The following is a 20,561-nucleotide window of genomic DNA, read 5'->3' as shown; positions in this document are numbered from 1 at the left end:
TACTGCTATTCTCCTGGTAAATGGGCAGCTGCAAGTTAAAAGAGGTACAACGTGCTGTTGCACAAGTAAGAGGGGCTCTAATCTGGTTGACTAGACTGAGGACGGAAACCTGTAAGTGGTAATGTTTCAATAATAAGAGCAGTCAAGGGGCTGGGGCTGCAGCTCAGTGGCAGAGTGCTTGCCTGGCATATGTGAGGCGCTGGTTCGATCCTCAGCACCACATTAAAAATAAATAAATAAATAAAGGCATTCTGTCCATCTACAACTATAAAAAAAAATTTAAAATAATAAGAGCAGTCATTGTCACCAACTGGGATCAGTTTAGAACCTGTTGAATATGAGGTGCCATGCTAGGTATCATAATGGCATCTAAAAAGAAGCATGGAGCTTAGAATGGACAGAGAGAACCTGCAAAGAGCAATGGGCAGAAAAAGCCAGAGCAGTGGGACAGGGTCATGGAAGACCAGGAGAATGTATCAAACACTGATTATTACAAAGAGGTCATGGAAGATAAGGACCCTAATCTATCTAACAATCTGACAACAGGAAGCACTTTAGGGAGCTTAGCAGGTTGGCTAGAGCAGGATCCATTTGGTCACAAGTGTAGAAGCCAGAGGAAAACAGCCTGAATGTTGGGCAAAAGCACAGAAATGGAGATAGCAAGAGAGACGGTTCTGGGCAGGGGTTGTGGCTCAGAGGTAGAGTGCTTGCCTGGCATGTCTGGGGACCTAGGTTTAATCCTCAGCACCACATGAAAATAAGTAAATAAAATAAAGGTATTCTGTCCATCTACAACTAAGAAATAAAATTAAAAAAAAAAAAAAAAAGAGATGGTTCTTCCCAAAGTGGAGGCCTGGCAGAAATAAATGGAGAGGTAAATAAAAAGGAGGGTGATAATGACAGGTTAAAATTTTTAAAAATGGAGAAGATTGGAGGTTGTTTCAGTGCTCAAAGGAAAAAGTCAATGGGGATGACTGGGGTACAGTCAGAGAGGAAAACCTCTGAGAAGGTGAGATTGGAAGCAGATGGGGCCCAGAGCCTTGAGATGAGGAAGAACACTCGTCCCACCCCCCGGCCAACACACACACAAACACAAGAGCAGGCAAGGAAAAACAGGCAGCTGCAGACAAACCATGCCGAGTTGAAGAACCTGAGCGGGTTCATCCTCTGGATCCTCTTTTCTCTGAGGCACAGGAGGAATCGCCCACCGAAAATGAGTGTCAAAGAATGGATCACATGAGTGGAACTGCTACTAGATGAGAGAGGGCCAGCTGGCACTGATCAGCCTCCACAGACAAGAAGTTACCGTGATGAATAGGTTTCTCCCACATGTCAAATCACAAGTGCCACATCCCATCCTCCATGTGTCTGTGTGGGGTTTACCAAACGCTAAGAAAATAAAGAAAAACTCACCTGCGCTGAGCAGGCCTCATGAGAAGTCTCCTCTTCAGTACAGTAAGATCTGGCAAGCCGGCTGTCATCAGGAAATCCATTTTCCTCAGCCTCTCACCTCCTACACAGAACAAAGACAAGGTGTCCAGTGCCGGTGTGCAGAAAGACAACAGTCTGCAGTCAAGCTGGTGTGTATGGGCAACCAAGGCTGCATGATTTCATGGTCCATGCTCGCTGGAACTTCTGGTTTGATCTGAGTTGGGTTTTTGTTTCTGGGGTCATCAACCCTGATACATGTGAAGGCGTAACTACTATGAAGGCCAGACTCGTCCCCCTGCCAGGGCGGTGCAGAGGTGTCAAATGGGGAAAGGCCTGTCCTGGCCATGGCCACTTCTCTCAGGCACGGCTCTTATTCCTGCTCCTGCCAGGAAATGCTCGAGAGAGCAGAATTGAGGCCAGGAGCTGAGCACAATGATGCAAGTCCAAACACAGGCTAGGGAAGGCAGCATTTCAAGTGAGTGGATGTTGTATTTTTCCTGAGTGTGGAAAGGCATGAAATACATCTTTCTTTATAAAATCCTTCTGTAGAGACAGAATTCCTGTAATTAACATAAATCACTCCTGGTATTTTCAAGACATACATCTCCCAAAGAACTCAACAGAAAACCATTTAATTCTATATCCTTTTGGGTGAGAATGATAATACAACGGTAAAACCAGATCAGTTCAGCCAACTGTGGAGCGCTGCCACAAACAGTGAGATCTCTGAATTGTAGTGTGATTCTTTGGCTTTCATGAACCCTTTTTAAAAGTTTCATTTTCCTGTGTTCTTTTATTATAAAAGTGGGATAGTGTTACCAGGTACCAGCCAACAGGTACATGTGCCCGGCTCTCAGTGCTCTGCCTGTTCCAACCCGCCCTGCAGGCAGGTACGCTCCTTCTTCTCCCCACTAACGGAGAAGCACACGGAGGTCATTCCTTTATCTCTGGCCAGCAGCAGAGCACATGTGCCAGCCCAGGCTGTCCAGTCCCAGAGTCTTGTGCTAACCACTTCACCACACCAACATACCACAAAATTACCACTCAAATTCTGAATTTTGGTTGTCAGAAGAGAAAATCATCATTTATCCTACCTCTGTGCTATCATTATATCTTCAACGTCCTCCAAAGGCCCATGTGTTAAAGGCTGGGCTTCCAGGGTGGTGTTATTGGAGGGCAACTGAACCTGCAGGAGGCGGGGCCTTGTGGGAAGTCCTTAAGGGGATGCCCTGAGACAGATTATGGGACTCCAGCCTTTTCCTCTTTCCCTTTACTCCCTAGCTTGTGACATAAGCAGTTTTGTTCTGCCATAGGTTCCCAACATAACATGGTTCTTCATCATGGGCCCAGAAGCAATAAGGCCAACTGATCATTAGTGGGGCCTTCAAAACTGAGAGTAAAAATAAATCTTTTTTCTTTATAATTATCACAAGCATTTGTTACAGTGACAGAAAGTTAACTAACACACTCTTAGAATAATAGTGGTATATTTCTTACTCTCTTAATCCTTTGATTTTCAAATCAAGGCATCTGTTAAAAGAAATAAAATTTTCTTATATTCAAATTAAAAAAACTGTACTATATTTAAGTAAGTAAAACTATACACAAAAACTTTTCCAAGTAGAAATTCTACCCTTAGAAAAGGCTTGTTTAAAGTCGGATCTGCTTTTGTATATAATATGTTATTAAAACAATTTTTTTCCTCACAAGCTTCTTTACATTATGAAAAACGTATTTTCTAAGTGTCCTGGTTTTGTTCTGGTCACATTTACTTAGAATGAATTCAAAATCATTCATTTTTCAAAGCTGCATATACCCAATTTTTCCAATATGAAAAATAAAGTTATAAAAATATTTAGTTTTCCTTGAAGTTGCCTGCAACCTCAGGCTGGACCTTAGTTTTTATGATATGTTTCTGTGCAGATAAGAACAACATCATATCTAACATGGGAATGCTGGAACTTCTGGGGGGCCTCAGCATGGTTAGCTTCAGAAAACAAGCAAAATAATGTCTTCCGCCACACCCAGCTTCTGTCAGTAACCTGAGACACAAATATTCCATGATACACAAGTAGAAGACTATGCCAGTCACTTGAGGCTTATTAAGGCTGGCCAATGTGAACTGTTATTTCCGAGACTTTCCACATGTACAGACCTGTGATCTATACATTTTTTAGGTTCCTCTGAAATAGACCAATGTACATGGACAACCGATTTTCAACAAAGGTGCCAAAGCAATTCGATGAGGAAAGTGAAGTTCCTTCAACAAATCAACTGAGAAAGTATATGAAAAACAACAACAACAACAACAACAAAAAAAAACCTCTGACCTCTACCTAACCTCTACCTAACAAATTAACTGGTGACAGATCACTACCAAAACTGTAACTATTTTAAGAGAAAGCACAGAATAGCTTCATAAACTTGGAGAAAATAGACAATATTTGGTTAACAAAGAATACTCAAAAGAAAATTTAAAAATTTTTAATTAAGTTACTATGATAGTAACTCAAACCTGTTCACCAAAAAAGTCACTTAAAGAAATAAAAGGTAGGCTTCAGACTGGGAAAATATATTTGCATGAAGATTTCTGACAAAATAATTTTATCCATAATACGTACACAAAGACTCCTACCAATCAATAAGATCTTTTTTTTTGGTGGCACTGAGGCTTGAACCTAAGGCCTCATGCATGCTAGGCAAACACTTTACCAGTAAGCTACATCCTCAGCCCTAATTAGAATTAAGAAGAAAACAATGCAATTTGAATGTAGACAAAAAAAAAAAAACAAGCAAAAGATTTAAATAGACACATCAAAAAATATATGTAAATATGGTCAATGACTACATGCTATTAAGCAAATGCAAACTAAAAAAAAAAAAACACAGAATGGAGATGCTATTACATTTCTAGTGGAATGACCTAAATTAGAAAAACCATTATGCAAATGCTTACAAAAACTGAAGCACCTAGAACCCACATGCATAGCTTCTTACTCATTGCTTATTGCATGTAAAATGGTACAATTGCTTTGGGAAATGACTTGAAGATTTCTTATAAAGGTAAACATACAATTACTATTAGCAATTAAACCTAACCTAAATCTAAAAAGGAATGTGGGTAAAGAGAACTTGTTGATAGCAGCTTAATGTTTATAATAGCCAAGAAATTTTAAAAAAAAATCTGAATGCTGGTCAACAAGAGAAAGGATTAACAAATTAGATCTATCAACTCAGAGGAATATTTGGCAATAAAGGAAGAATGAACTGACCTTAAAGGTGATACTGGCCCCTACCTCTCTCTACCCTGAGGTGATAAGCTTTCTCTATCATGCACTTCTAACCATGACATGCTGCTTTTCCATAGGCCCAAAAAGCCAACGTGTCAACATATCTCTAAGATTGATGAGTCACAATAAACCTCTCATCCTTATAAGTTGACTCTCTCAAATATTTTGTCACAGTAACTGAAAGCTAATACACCTGGCTAAAAAATATTTCAGATTTAATTGCTTTGATATACTTCTAATAAATCAACTAGTCAAAGAACTTCTCATTTCAAGATGGTGATCAGGGCATATGGAAGACTCCATTACAGTTGTAAAAAGGTATATCAATCCACCACAATAAAAAAAAAATATCAGGGGCAAAGGAGCTTTCCATAAATATCTGGATATCGGAAAGATGAGGGAGGAGCACTGCCTGATGAGATAAGCAGAGGCAGTTCACACTGGTGGGCTTTCCCAGATGTACTGCTGCTGTGGAGGCAGACCAGTGACTGTATTCAGGAGAATCCCAATGAGGTCCAAAGAAAACAAATACAATACAGGACAGAAGAGACAAGCAGGATAGAAAGGAGATTAATTGAAAATATATAAGCCATTATTCCTTCCATGCCCATTTCCTGTGCTTATAAGAAAAGACTAAGGTTTACATGTCTCCAGGCAAAAAATAAAAATAAAAAAAGGCAGATGATTCTCTAAGGAAGCTCGATAAATGTCTGGTGAGGACTGAACAGTGAGTGTGGTTATGAGAGCCCCCAAATCAAGCTCTCTTCACTCTGACAACTGCTAAGTGCCAGGCCTCTGGAGGCCTCATACCACCCAAGGTAAAGCCTGCTCAGGACAAGAGGCACCCCAGACACACAGATTCAAGTCAGCCACAACACCACTTCATTTTAAATGTGAATGAACAACCAAAGAGAAATATAGATTTAGAAAGCCTGTGATATGGAAGAGAAAACTCAAATAAACACAAAAAGACCTTGGAAGACATAGAAAATTCAAGGGAGCAATTTTTTTTATATAGTTATTGAGGTGAATCTAAAACAAATGAACTTCCTCATAGACATTTTCCATGTTAAATTAACTTGTTTCTCAGGTGTGTTACTGACTTGTCCTTCAGATTTGATGCTCAGTCTGATTGGGTAGGAAGGCTGGGAGCAAACTCCAATGCCCTGTAGCCAGGGCTTTTCAAGGGGACAGTGCCTCCCCCAGGAGGACGTGGTGGAAACATGTGAGGGTGTTCTGGTCATAAAATGATGGCTGTTGAAGGGGAGGGAGCCAGAGATGTTACATGTCCTGCAGCGCAAAGGATACAAAGAAGTGCCCTGTATCATTCCGTGTGAGTTTCATTTGTCCTGTTGTATAATCAGTGAAAAATAGTTTATCATTTTTTAAGCCTATATTTTACTCCATTTTTACATGAAACACAACTTTGTATGCTTTAAAGTGTACAGTCAGGCTGGGGATATAGCTCAGTTGGTAGAGTGCTTGCCTAGCATGCACGAGGTCCTGGGTTCAATCCCCAGCACCACAAAAAATAACACAAAAGAGTATACTCATTTTCATTCTGTTGTCCACCTATATCTCACCTCTTTCCCCCCTATACTTCTAATATGAAAAGCTTCCCTGAAATTCAAGAAAGTTAAGAAACATCTATCTTAATATGTAGTTAATTAGACCTGAAAATTGTTTACATATGAAATGGGAAGTGTTGTTTATATTATAAATTGCTTTTCTTTTAGTTTCTCCTAGTTTACCTTACATCTAGGGTATTGATGTTTTAAAAGCTGTGTCCACTTGTTAATATTATCATTGAATTTTATTTTAGAGTAGTAAATGGGACATGACAGGCTTTGGGACTAGGAGCATTTCAAATCAGTGATCCAGTCCCTCTCTCTACTTGAAGAAGGACAGTATGCAAACCATCCAGATGGAAGGAATATTTATCTTCTTCGTGAAACTCTGCAGGGAAGATTTCACAAATGTCCATTACTAGCCCACTGATATGGGTTAGCATTTGGAAGTCTTCCCCTTAAGCTGTTTTAGACTTTGCCCATTACTTCTTCTTTATGGGAGTCTTCATGTATCACTTTGAAAACATGACCTTTAGTTACCTTCTCTCTAAAGGCAAGGTGAAAACGGGTGTTAGGGGAATTTTACATGGCATGCTGTAAGCTAGCAGAAAAGGTAAAAATAGACTCTGGTTTTCTTAGCAGTGGGGCATTGTGCCACTGCTCTTGCCACAGACACATTCTGCACGTGCCATTTCAGATTTCTGACAGTGGTATAGAACAGTACATCTTAGGTAAGGAACTGTCTGTCAGGTATATTCAACACTATTTCTTCTGTTGAATTAAGGATGATTAGTGACACCATGCAGAATATAGAGCAGAAAGTTCCAGCTTTCTGACTTTTATTTAGGGTAAAGTTGCTCCAGTTTGAAAATTGCTAACATCCAAATCTGGTTAATTAATGACAAAAAGGGAGTTTTTCATAGAATTCTACAATGCTCATTTCCTCCAAACAAGACTTAGTACATTCTTTCACATGTGGTCATTACAAGAAGGGGGGAGCAGTTTACTGTAAATGCCTTCTGATGCAATTCCACCATCTCTTTCAAAGGCAGGATTCATCCAAGTAAGGCTTAGTCACGTCTTCAAGAAAAATGCCACTGCACTGAATGTACACAGACTAAACCACATGCCTAAGGAGAAAGATGAGCTGATTCCAGGATTAGAAAACAAACCCAGAGAGGGGTGGTGTGTGTGTGGGTGGGATTTGGGGGTCAATCACATAGCTTCACATCAGAATGAATTATGTGGTATGTCCAAAAATTTGGCCTTCAACTCAGGAAAAAGTCTGACAGATGTGTTACAATCATTGTTTCACAAATCACATGCATGCAAACAGATTTCCTCTTTGCCTAGCTTTTAAAGCAATGTCCTAAAAAAGAATATAAACCTCAGTCCTAACCCAGGAACTTGTGTGTCATTAGCATCCCAGCAACTATGGCTATTTAATTTCTAAAATTTTGAAAAGGTAATCCTATACTTTAAAATTTGAAACTGAAACTACATTTTTAAGAGAGTGGATTCCACATGAAGAGGGCGAGACTGGGTAATACTATAAAGCAGTCTAGATAGAAAAACTTAAAAGACAGTTCTGAGTTCTTCCTAGTCAAGGACCAGTTCTTCCAAAATCTCAAATCTACCCAGAAGAAAAATAAAGAATGATCTCTACGGTTTACCCTTACCTAGATCACCAAGAATTCTTCTCAGGACCAGACGCACACATTTGTGGTCATGGAGGAGTCAATGCAAGCCCAGGAGTCACAGAAAACTCCAGGCTGCTGGCAGTTGGAGCCTGAAATCCCCTTGATGAATGAACCGCACGGTGATACACACATTCTGAGCAGGCTATTGGCTAAGGGGAGACAAGGCGTGCGCAAAGCTGATTTGCCACCTTCAGGGCAAGCCTCTTATAACCCATCTTAGAAAGAGGATGGATACACTACGTCCAAGAGAGTCAAAACTAGAGAGGGTTCGTTTTCCTGTGGCATTCTCCTGAATTCTACACAAACCACGAGGAGAACAAACCACAGAGTGATCTGCCTCCTTCAACAGGCAACGCCAGCGAAAAAAGAAATGTGATGTCGACACTGGCAATTTACAAATAAATCTCATACCACTGCCAAAGTTTGTTCGTGTTGCTCAGATATAGGTGCATGATTTTACGCCAAAAATTGTGAGCCTTGGTTTGGAGGCTCCATGTTAACTCTGCCAAAAGATGATAAAACTTTCAAAAGGAAACTGCTATGCTGATGATTACAAGAAAAAAAAAAAAGAATAGTGTAACTGATCTTTCTACAATTGGAGGTTTTCAATATGCCATCCGTGGGCCACCTGGATTAGATTTACCTATGACTGGACTCAGAGTCTCTGAGGTAGCACCTAGCATTTCAGGTTGTTCTTGTCTTTAAAGTTTGAGAACTCCCTTTTTCTGTTGCTAGAGCTGAACAATTATCTCAATCTTTTTTTTTTTTAATTATTCACACATTTCTGATTCCTGTTGAAATCAGGAGCAACAAAAACTATAGAACCTCTTTAGAACAACTTGTGGCTGTAACTCCAGGGAAAAGGACAGCCAATCTGGGTCTGCCTGATCACCTCAGCCCCTACTGCTCTAGGAAGAGAGAAGCTCAAGCTGAAGGAAAGTGGAAGATGCAGCACCTGAGGATGAATGAGCGAACACAAGCATCACCTTAAGGGATGGTGCAAGTGGAAAACACAAAGCGCACTGCCAAAACAAAAGGAAGACAAGGGTGGGGTGGGGGGTGCTGGCTACTTCCTGTTCCAGGCTTGGCATCAGGAACTTTATGCCTTGCCCAGAAGTGCACAGTGGCATAGACCAGGTGCCTCATCGCCAGCAGGTTCACATGGGCTGCCTTCTCCACAGAGGGCTCAGCTGGATCCGCATAACCTCACCTCAACAGCCAACAAACCATGAAGGATTTTTAAATATGGAAATGTTTTTGGAATGGAAGCACCTTTCCATATTTCTTATTCTCATGCCTTCTTTGTTCAGTCTAAGGTTATGTGACTTTTCAGATTTCAGAGTAGCTTTACATCATCTCCCCTCCTTTTAAACCAGTTCATTTCAAGTCCAAAGTGCTGGGCAAAAACCTCGTCACTAAAATACAGATAGGAAAATGTGATGTGAACAGCACCAACAGGTAGGAAAATAGTTTTTTATTTAAATAATAAGAGTTTAATCTTTTTCCAAGAGGCATGATGTTTCTGAAGAAACTTTCTGGATAAGGGGAGCTCAACTTAGAAAACAGTGTATTTATGAACATTTTTCCAAATGCCCCTCTTGTTTTAAGAAAGATAATTCTGGACTCTGACATCCTTAAACAAAAAGGAAGGAAGTTGACTTTTAACTCTTTAGTATGAGTTGATCTAGTATATTTGGTGTTCCAAGTATTGTGCTTTACAGGAAAAAAAACAAAACTGCATCTGTCAGGGTAGTGTTCTCAAATTTTGCATTAGGACTGAGGCCCTTTGTGTTCCCCTGTTGCACAGTCCAGATGAAAGCAGAGCATTCCTGACTGATGTGGCAGGCCAGGGGACCCTGTGTACACTCTGTTTTTACCTATTCACACACACCTATGGTAAAGTTAACTTGGGCCACAGTGAAAGACTAAGAACTAACAGTAAAGCAGAACAATTATGACAATATACTATAATAAAAAGCTATGTGAATGTGGTCTCTTAATTTCTGGAACTTTCCATTTAATATTTTCAGACTAAATTGACTACAAGTTACAAACCAAGGACAGTGAAACTATGGGGAGCTACTCAGTCAACTTTTTTCTACAAGCATGGTTAAGAGAAATACTGGCATCAAAGTAGTCCTCAACTACTCAAAACATACCTACACTTCAGGGGTTTAGGACTGAGGTCACTCCCCACCCCCAGGAATACTGCTGCTAAAAACAATAATCAGGACCTTACACAAAATGATTTCACTTATAATGTATATATAATACCATATATGTGAAATGAAATGCATATTGTAACCATGGTGCAATACTAGTAATTCTATAAGGAATAAAATATTAGAAACATTAATGATCTTTCCGTTTACAACTGTAAGGAGGAGGAGGATTTAGTAAGAGGAGAATGAACCAGACTGAGACTCTTAAGAGCTTTCAAACTGATGATGCTAGTATTTACGCTTTATTTTGCCCCAAACACACTGTGTTCTTTTCTCTTAATATGATGACATCATTACTCTTGACTTATAAGCTGTTGCAGATACCTTTGAAGGTGCTTCAAAATTAAACAAGAAGAAAAAAAAGCTTAGAAAGATTGACTAAAAATATATAAGAAATGTGATAAGTATATAATTGCTTTAGAATGAATAAGACTACAAGAGGCAGAAAAAGAAGAGAATGTAATAATCAAAGTTCCCCCAATTTGACAAAAAAGGTTCTGTGTTGGATATATGACCTGAACCAGGGTAGCCTGACTGCTTGTGGGGTGGAAGCTACCAGGAGCTGACCAAAAGCAGACAGTGTGAGATCAGCCACATGCGTGACCGGGATGTGTGCAAGGCAGCATCTATGATCTGGGAAGCTCCGGGTGGTAAACCTGGTAACAATCTGCTCATCAATCTTGCAAAGAAGTAGCTATTTGGACTGGCTGGTGACTCAATGAGTGAGAACCCAGAGTCAGGTGTGGTGTGGTGTGTGGTCAGCTTCGTGGTCTGAGAGCATGAAAAGAAGCAAGCTCCCAAATGCACAGCGCTGGCCAAGAAGGGCCAAGCCAAACCCCAGGGAAGCCCAGAGTAAAGAAGCAAGCCCTCCAGAGCTCCATTCTAACAATAAAGCCATTCTTGTGCACAAGATTCTCAAACTTTATTGGAAGGAATGGGAGGGATAGAGGCTATCACAATTCTGAAATTTTTGTTACCATTAACATAAGTTTTATTAGTTTTATGTATTTTTAATATTATGAACATGCCAAAGAATCTGAAATAGAATAATATTTAAAGATTTTTTAAGTGACAATATAGGCTTTGATCTTACAAAATAGATGGATGACATTTAAAAATGTGTGTGGTGGGGATGTCAGGCAGGTGAAACCCAGTTCTACAAGCAGGGCAAAGTGTGTAACAGAATGAAAAGGAAGGGATTTGGGCTATAACTGAAGGTATCCTTTCCTCTTTGGTTCTTGAAAATATTCAAATTAGTCTAATATGTGGTAATACATTACTGGATTGCAAAATAAATTCAGTGTACTAAAAGCAGCAGAATTGAAACAAAAAAATAAGAGTTTATCACACTCAGTGTAACTACATTTGTGTGTGTTGTGTGTACTTTTTCATGATGTAAAATAGTCGTTTCTGCCAGTTATAGGAAAGAAAATGGTCTATCAGGAGAGATTAAAAATCATGTTTGAAATGAGGTGGGTGGATCATGTATAGATTTAATTTTAATTGGGGCTCTGTCATACGTCCTTATCTTAGAAACTAATCCACAAACCATGGTTCATTTGCATTACACTTCTCAACAATTCTAAAGATATCACGCAAATCATTGTTCACTCACTGAACCCCATCCCTGAGGGGTTATGGAGACAGGATAAAAATCGAAAATGCAGAAGCAAAAAAACAAACACCCCGCCTCAAATCCGTTAAATATTAGAGCCGTATAATAATAGCTAACATGTACTGAGTGTGTATTGTGTACTTAAGAGTGTTCTAAGCACTTCACACATCATTAACTCATTTGATCCTCTCAATAATCCTAGAAAAGTATATGTTAACATTATCCCTGTTCTACAGATAAAGACCCTAAGAATGAAGTCAGTTACTTATGAGGCAGAGTCCGTATCTGGACCCAGGAAGTCCGGACCCAGAGTTCTACTCTTAATTGCATGGTATCCTGGGCTGTTAATACCACACCCATGCAGAACTGACAAGAAGACTGAGCACTGGTAGGAAGAACATGAAGCACTACTTCCTGGGCTTTGCCAGCCAGCCTTGTTCCTCCCACCAGTGACATACAACACACAGTCTATGCAACACAAGACAGCCTTTGCCACATTGTTCCCGGAAGCATTCTGAACATGCTTCCCAGCAAAAAGTAGTTCAAATTCCTTCTTCCCTGTCTAGAAAATTTATAAGATGTTATGGGCCCTTACTGACCTGTAGTAAACCTAACTCTTATTTAAGAGATAAGAGGCATTCATTCAGGTTTGGTTCTTAAACTTCATATCAGTCAATCATTTCCAGCATCTCCTTCAGGTCTTACCTTTACAGACTAGTGGTCCTGTAGCTAGTGCAACTGCGGCTAGTCTGGCCATACAGAGCTCTTAGGGGTACCTCTGTTCTTTCCCCATGCAATGTTTCTTAGTGGTTTCAAATAGGATTCCAGGCATAAAATATACTGAGACAAGTGTTTCACCATGTTTCATAAAAATATGAAAAGATATGTGCCCAAAGATTATTTTCCAGTCTCATCCACCCACCCTTGTCTTCAGGTTATATAGTAAACCTTATAACAGGGTCTACACAGATAGGAAAATAAGCAAAAATCAACACTATTGTTGGTAGCCTGATTCCTTTCTGAGAAATCTGGTCCTTGAATAAGAACCTTAATTTTTAAATGCTGAGTAAATATAATAAGCACTTGCCTCTTGTATAAGCCAAGTTAAAAATGGCCAGAGCCAATAAATTTTGGAACAAAAGGAAATCAATACTTGGGTTTTCATTTTTTGTCTGACCACTATACCTTGGTCACAAAATCTGAAAATTTTCTCATGAATGCACCTTTTAGCCAAATATAACGTCTTTCAAACTTGTTATGATTAAAATTAATGCATAAAATGGCTTGTACCTTGTGACATGGAGAATTAAATTTTAGAATAATTCAGAATTTTTTCAAAATTTAATGAAATATTCAAATAATTAAAAAATCTGAGGCTTCAGTAGACTGTGACAATGCTTCACCATACTTTATATATTTATATACACACTCTCTAAATAATTTTATTAATATTGAATACAAAGAATGTTCAACATTCCTTTTGAAAGATACAGTTAAGATAGGGTATGGTCAAAATAAAATTTCTCATTGAACAATACTGTCTACATGTCAATGTCAAAGTCATCTAAGAAGCAGAAAGAGCTGGGTGCCGTGCTGCATGCCTTTAATTCCAACCACTCAGGGGGCTGAGGCATGAGGATCTCAAGCTCAAGGCCAGCCTCAGCAACTCAGGGATACCCTCAGCAACTTGGTGAGACCTTGTCTCAAAATAAAATGTGACAAGGGCTGGGGATGTGACTCTGCGGTTAAGCACCCCTGGGTTCAATTCCCAGTACCAACAAAAAAGAAGCAGCATCTGGAAATATGATGCTATTGTCCACCATTATAATACTGTTTAGGTATATTTAGGTTACTTCTTTTAGTGAACAGATTAATCTGTATATTTCTACCAAGTATTCATTGTGTCTAAAACCAATACTTTCTGCATGGCTGGGACACATTTTCTGTGGTTTTGAAAAATAAAAGGATGATTCAATTATGTACTGATCTAGTCAGTCAGCTTCTAAAAAATAAGTTTTGGATAAGAATGGTAATGTCTGCACTTAACAATACAAAACGTTTTACAAGTGGTGGAAACACACTGGGACTTTTTTTTTTTTATGATGATGATAATGCTTGGTTTTTCCTGCTCCCATCACCCTGTTTCATTAGGGCCCTGGAGAGCAGGAGCACTCACTTGTAAGACAGTCCAATGGTTATGGCACAGGGGGAGGGGAATCAAATGCAAAACCATAGCCTTGGCAAACACAACGCATTCAGACAACACATTAGTGTTTAGCATCAAAACTGCGTCTATACCAGCAAAAAGTGTTGCAGACAGTAACCTTCTAGACAGCAGCATTTTGTCAGTTGAAGGAACTTGGCAGAGGCCTTTCTAGAATATAGAAATTAGAGGAGTTGTTTCCTGAGTAGAATTAAGGGTACACACAACTGAAAAAGACAGGGAATGTCTCAGGAAGCAAGGGCTCAGTATGTATATTTACTCTCACTGATAGAGAAGAAAGTTGTTCCAGGCTTAAAAATGATCCCATACAACCTTTACTACCACTGAGGCGAAGTGGGGGCTTGTCTTCCTGTTGGTACACATGTGAAGCTGTCCTCAAGCTAGCCGAGTGGAAATCAGTGAACCGGTGTAAGTAGGTAGGCTTTGCTTTCTCTTAACACTTTGCTAAAATGAACACTTTATAAGCAGTATGTTTTTTAAAACTGCATAACAGACTGAGCCTTAACATTCATTTTTGAAAATTACTAAACTTCTAGTTGAGCAGGTACTATCTACCGGTCAGTACTAGTTTTGCCCTTTTATAGCTCTGTGGTCTTGTGCAAGTCCCATCTGCTTTCAGAGACCCAGTTTCCTTGTCTATAAATTGAAAAGCTTAAACATCCTCTCACCTTCCTTCCAGTTCAAGCTTAAATGGCTATATAAAAATTATTCTGTAACTTATTTTCTCTCTCAAATATCCTTGACCTAATCTTACATTAATTTCACTTTAAAAGGGGTGTGTGTGAAAATAGTGGGGGAGGAAGGCTTGTCAAAATGGATTTAAGTGTTAACTTTCTGCAGTCTTGGACATTACAGATGTGCAAGCAGCTCTTTAGACTTTATTCATCTAGCCTAACAAAGTTAAGACCTATTGAACAAAAACTCCCCATTTTTTTCTCCTCTAAGCCCCTGACAACCACCATTCTACTCTGAGTTTGACCATTTTAGATAACATCCTATAAGTAGAATCAGGTAGTCCTTCTGTGACTAGCAAATTTCTCTTAACATAATGTCTTCAGGTTCATCTATGTTGTCCCATTTGGAAAGACTTTCTTCTTTAAGGCTGAATAATATTCCACTGGGTGTGCAGGGCAGGGATGGGGAGGATACACATACCCTGTTGTCTTTATCCTTTCATTCACTGATGAACATATAGGTTTCTTCCATAGTTTGGTTACTGTAAATGATTCACAGTGAACACGGAAGTGATCTCTTTGAGATCCTGATTTTAATTCTTTTGGATATATACTCACATTGGGATCACTGAATCCCATTTATAATTGTATCCAAAACAATGAAACACTTGGAAATAAGCTTAACATTTAAAATACTTGTACTTGAAAACTATATCAGATTAACGAAAGAAATTAAAGGTGGCACAAATAAATGGAAAGATATACCATGTTCATGGATCCAAAGATAATACTGTTAAAATTCCTATTACCCAAAGCAATCTACAAATTTAATGCAACCCATATTTAAAACACTGAAATTCAAGTGGAGCAACAAAAGACCCCAATAGTCAAAACAATCTTGACAAAGTATAAAGCTGGAGGCATCACACTTTCTGACCTCCAAATGCATTACAAAGCTACAGTATTTACACATGATTTTAGAGTGGACAATTAAAACAATATGGCAGACATACAGTATTTACACATGATTTTAGAGTGGACAGTTAAAACAATAAAGCAGACATACAGGCCAGTGGATGAGAAAAAAGGCCAGAAATAACCCAAACACATATTACCAACTGAACCCAGAAAGAACAATCTCAAATGGTATTGAGAAAACTGGACATCCACATGCAAAAGAACAAAACTTAGAATCATCTTACACTCTACACACACACAAATCAAATAAAATGAGTTAAAAGATTTAAATGTAAGTCCTGAATTCATAAAACACTTAGGGGGACACATAGGAGGAATGTTTTATGTCATTCGTTTAAGTGATGATTTTTTAAAAAAAATATATGACAACAAAAGCTTCTGTAATGAAAGTGAAGGCAGACAAGCGGGACCCGACCCAGCTAAAAAGCCCTGCAGAGACAAGGAGGTAACCAGGACCATGAAAAGGCCACCAGATATCTGATAAGAAGCTACTATCCAGAACACATAGGGAACTCCAACAACTCAACAGCAGAAGCCTACCTAATGACAACTGGGCAAAGGACTGGATTTCTTCAGAGATGACATATAATTACCATTGAGTACATGAAAAGGTGCTTGACAGGTTCTTCAGGGCAACATGAAGCAAAACCACAATGGGATATCCCTTTTACACCTTTTAGGATGGCTTTTATTAAAAAAAAAAAAAAAGTGCTGAGAAGGATGTGGAAAAATTGGAACCCTCGTGCAGTACTGATGGGAAATATGCTGTGGTACCATCTGATACGGCACTTCCACTTCTCCATATACTTTTCCTAATCATTAACGTAGGCACACCTGATATACTGATGCACAAATACCATGTTGGTTACACGCATTTTAAGTAGCAATGATACTTTTAATTATTCTATTTCTGAGGACTACACAGTAGATCCATAAACTGCAAATACTTACTAATACCAAATTATTAAGATAATGCTCTGAAATTAGGAAAACTAGAGGTTTTTTTTAAACCTATTATGACTTCTTAGTATTATCTTTGTATGGCTATCACAGCTAACCAGCTATGTAAAACCAAAAGCTTTTTAAAACTTTAAACATTGTCACAATATTATTTGGAGCCAGTTAGTACCAGATTCTGATGAGACTATGGTCATGATTTGATTCCCAGATAGGTATAACCTACCCCAACAGTTTTCCATATCATGCAGGGGTCTGTAAAACTGGGATGACAGTAGGGCTTCTCCTTATGCTGTCAGCCAATGCCTAGCACACAGGATATATTCACCAAATATCATCAACATGATTGTTTTCTTTGCCAGATTACCACCAAAAAAAAAGTCAAATAGATCAAAACCCCTAACCATAAGAAACAACTACCAGAATTCACGGAGTACTTTAAGTACCTTTGTATACAGCAACCACAGGAGTAACAATGTATTAAAAGTACTTACAAAGTACATTATTTCAGAGCAACAACATAAATACTTAAGATCTCAGCATTGTTAAGCACTGAAGTTCAAAAGCAACAATTTTTAATATACCATCTCATCTGGTTTTGGGCTATTATTTTCTTTTATTCACCCTTTTTCCTTTTAAAAAAAGTTACTTGATGAGGTCCTTGTACTTTTCACGATTCCTCTAGTAGGTTTCTTGGTAAAAGGAATAACAGTTTCTATTTTCACTTTAGTTTCCTTCTCAGAACAAGAAGGAAAATGGCCGGAAAAGTTGGAAAAGTCTACAATATTTTTTAAAAAATATGTGCTTTTATTCTCGTTTGGGGTTATTAAACTCAAGAATACTTATTTTATGTTCCCAAATATGGTGTAGATTTCTGCCATAATTTGTCCCCTTGAATCACCATTCCTGTCCTTGGCCCTCCTGCCATGCTCTGAAGCCTGGGCAATCCTGTCCCTCCATCCCTACCTCAACCTCCTGGTGTGGAGCAGAGAAAAGACAAAGGCTCCTGAGCCAGAGCTGCAGCAGGGGTGAGGCTTTAGCTCCCTCTTCTGTATGCTCTGAACACTATTGGCAAAGGGGACTTACAGACATCCTCGGTGCTTCTCTGCTGCTTATGGTTTGGTTAGGCATAGGACTGGAGGTCACTCTTAGAATATCGTCCAGAGGGCTGGGCATACAGCTCAGTTGTGGAGTGCTTACCTCACATGCACAAGGCTCTGGGTTCAATCCCCAGCACACACACACACAAAAAAAAAATCCTTTCAAATTAAAAAAAAATCTAGCTAAAGATTCTTTTTAGAAGTTCTTATGTTTTTTTTCCAGCATTTAGGGATACAAATAAAGTGATTTTGAAGTATGTATTTGAAATCTCTCTAACATTACTTCTCAGGCACCTGGCTCTTACCTATGTTGTGCTAAATTTTAAATTCATCAACCCAGAATGGAATGGGACAAAAGAATGACCCACAGCTAATACCAAAATTTTAGGGTAGTTTTTAAATTACTTGGAAGAAGTAATCAGAAGTATGAGGAAAAAGTAGAAGGGTGTCTCAAAAGGCTAGAGGAAAGACAATGCCAAGGGAAGAGAAGAATGAACTGCAGTGGCCATCACAAGGTCAAGGAACTGAGAAGTTCCAGCTAAGGGCAACTTGCGTGCGAGGCACATGGCCCTCTTGGGAAGGGCAGAGAGGTCTGTCTGCAAGGCTTTTATATCAGAGCTGCTTGCTTGGTTCTTTGAGGACAGGACTTATCATCACTACTGCAAAACTCTTTCCTTTTCTGCTTTTCCTCATCTCTACAGAGGCTCTCAACCACCTGTTAGTCCAGCTCCTCTGGCCTTTTCCTAGGACTGTCTTCCAACTGCCCTGAAATGATCCAACTGCCAGATCCTCTGCATCTCCCAGACCTTTCTACACCCTCTTCCAGGAAGACATGATGCACTGTCTGTATCTCAAGACAAACTACATAAATGCAGAAGACCTTACACAATGGATTGGTTCAGTTAATCTTCAAGGTAAATGGTGAGCAAAGGAGGAAGAATACACCTGGGGAAGAGATGTCCAAGGAGTTAACATCCCTTACTTCAAAGCTAAGAAGAAAATGTCAGAAAATTTTACTATTCTATTCCCTTAATTTACTGGAAAAAATTCATGAATCATTAAAAACTGTCTCATTAAAAATCAGAGGGAAATCAAAATGAAATCCTAATGTTTTCAAAGAATTTTTAGGGGTACAGGGGTGCTCTACCACTGAGATACAACCCCCACCCTTTATATTTTGAGACAGAGTCTTGCTAAGTTGCCACAGCTGGCCTCAAACTTGCAATCTACCTGCCTCATTTTCCAGAGTCACTGGGATTACAGGTGTGTGCCATCACACCCAGCTTTTTTTTTTCCTCAAATGATTTTGATACAGACATCTTGACATCTAGCAGCTATCAAGTCTGCTTTATTCTTCTCTCAAAATACATCCAAATCTGAAACACTGTGTAACAAAGTAATCCAATTGTAATGTGTTCATCATTAGCACTAATACTTGGCTAATTTTCAGTGAATCTGCTGTATTTACAATGACACAGAAAGACTTTATTAATCATAAGTAAAATGAGAGCATATGAGAAGACCAAATGAGCAACTCTGGCTTGGCTTCAACAACAAAATATGTAGAAACTTCTATGACTACTCAAATGAGGTTTTTTTTAGAACAGAAAACTAGGGTATACTGTCTTGCTTACTCTCTGTCAACTTTAGAACTATCTCTCAAAAACAGGTGAATTATTGGTTTAGTATTGCTTAAGAGAACCACTTTACACATATAATCTTTACAATTTGTTGAGCCCATGGAGTAATCTTAGGTATGCATGATTATAATTCCTTTATGAATATGTACCTTTGAAATCAATTGAGAATTTTACTAAATGGGTACTGCAAAGAAATTACTATGATATTCTGACTAGAGCTTTGAAGTAAAGAAGCAATAGACTTTTTTCTGTTCTTTTTAGTTATACATGACAGTAGAATGTATTTTGACATATTATACACACATGGAGTAAACTTCCCATTCTTGTGATGGTATGTGATGTGGAGTACACTGGTCATGTGTTTGTATATGAACAGAATGAATCAGACCTTACTTTCCCATCTTTCCTATTCCCATTCCCACTCCCTTCCCTTCATTCCTCTTTGTCTAATCCAAAATACTTCTACTCTCTCTTATCTCCCCCTTATTGTAAATCAGCACCCGCATATCAGACAGAACATTCAGCCTTTGGTTTTTGGGGATTGGCTTTTTCACTTAACATGATAGCCTTCAATTCCGTCCATTTACCAGCAAATGCCATAATTTCATTTTTCTTTATAGCTGAATAATATTCCATTGTGTATATATACACCACATTTTCTTTGGCCATTCATCTGTTGAAGGGTACCTAGGCTGGTTCCCTAGTTCAGTTATTGTGAATTGAGCAAGAAGCAATACATTTTATATTTTGTTTTCCAGCACAAGACTTGTAACTAGGACCAAAATGGACCTCTCCTACAACAAATCAAGCTGCAAAGCTACTCCATTTAAAAAGTAAGTTCTTAACTATCTTGGAAGAGTAAAGTATCATTTCCAAAAGTTTTAAGTGAATCCAGGCCTGTGAGTGTTTTATTTCACAGTCCCATTACAAATATATGAAGCACAGGACTCAAGGTTTTACTATGGTATCCTTCCTCTGTCCCCACTGCCCCATGTGGTCTCAGTTCTTATCAACATACTATGAAAACATAAAGGTCCTAAAATGTAATATTCAGATCAGAAAAGTAGTGCAACACTACATTTGGCCAGCAGGTGTCTCTATGCAGTCCATGGCACCAACCAATATAGACCCTATGGTTGCTCTAACTGCAATACCTGCACAT

General features: G+C 38.9%; 1 long non-coding RNA gene and 1 other non-coding gene across 2 annotated transcripts in view; one reads left to right on the top strand and one right to left on the bottom strand.

Moving 5' to 3' along the window:
- Window positions 1-1,433: 1,433 nt before the first annotated feature.
- Window positions 1,434-20,561, bottom strand: part of LOC113185604 (uncharacterized) — a 115,735-nt gene continuing 96,607 nt past the window's right edge. The window contains exon 5 of the long non-coding RNA XR_003301146.2: window positions 1,434-1,513. This is a non-coding gene — a long non-coding RNA (uncharacterized LOC113185604). The remainder of the gene's footprint in view (window positions 1,514-20,561) is intronic.
- Trnaa-agc (transfer RNA alanine (anticodon AGC)) lies at window positions 6,176-6,249 on the top strand. The gene has a single exon. It is a non-coding gene; the product is annotated as a tRNA-Ala (tRNA).

This window comes from Urocitellus parryii, chromosome 3 (assembly GCF_045843805.1).
Source record: "Urocitellus parryii isolate mUroPar1 chromosome 3, mUroPar1.hap1, whole genome shotgun sequence".
Lineage (NCBI taxonomy): Eukaryota > Metazoa > Chordata > Mammalia > Rodentia > Sciuridae > Urocitellus > Urocitellus parryii.
The sequence above is the reverse complement of the archived record's forward strand: the minus strand, read 5'-3'. Positions and strand labels throughout refer to the sequence as shown.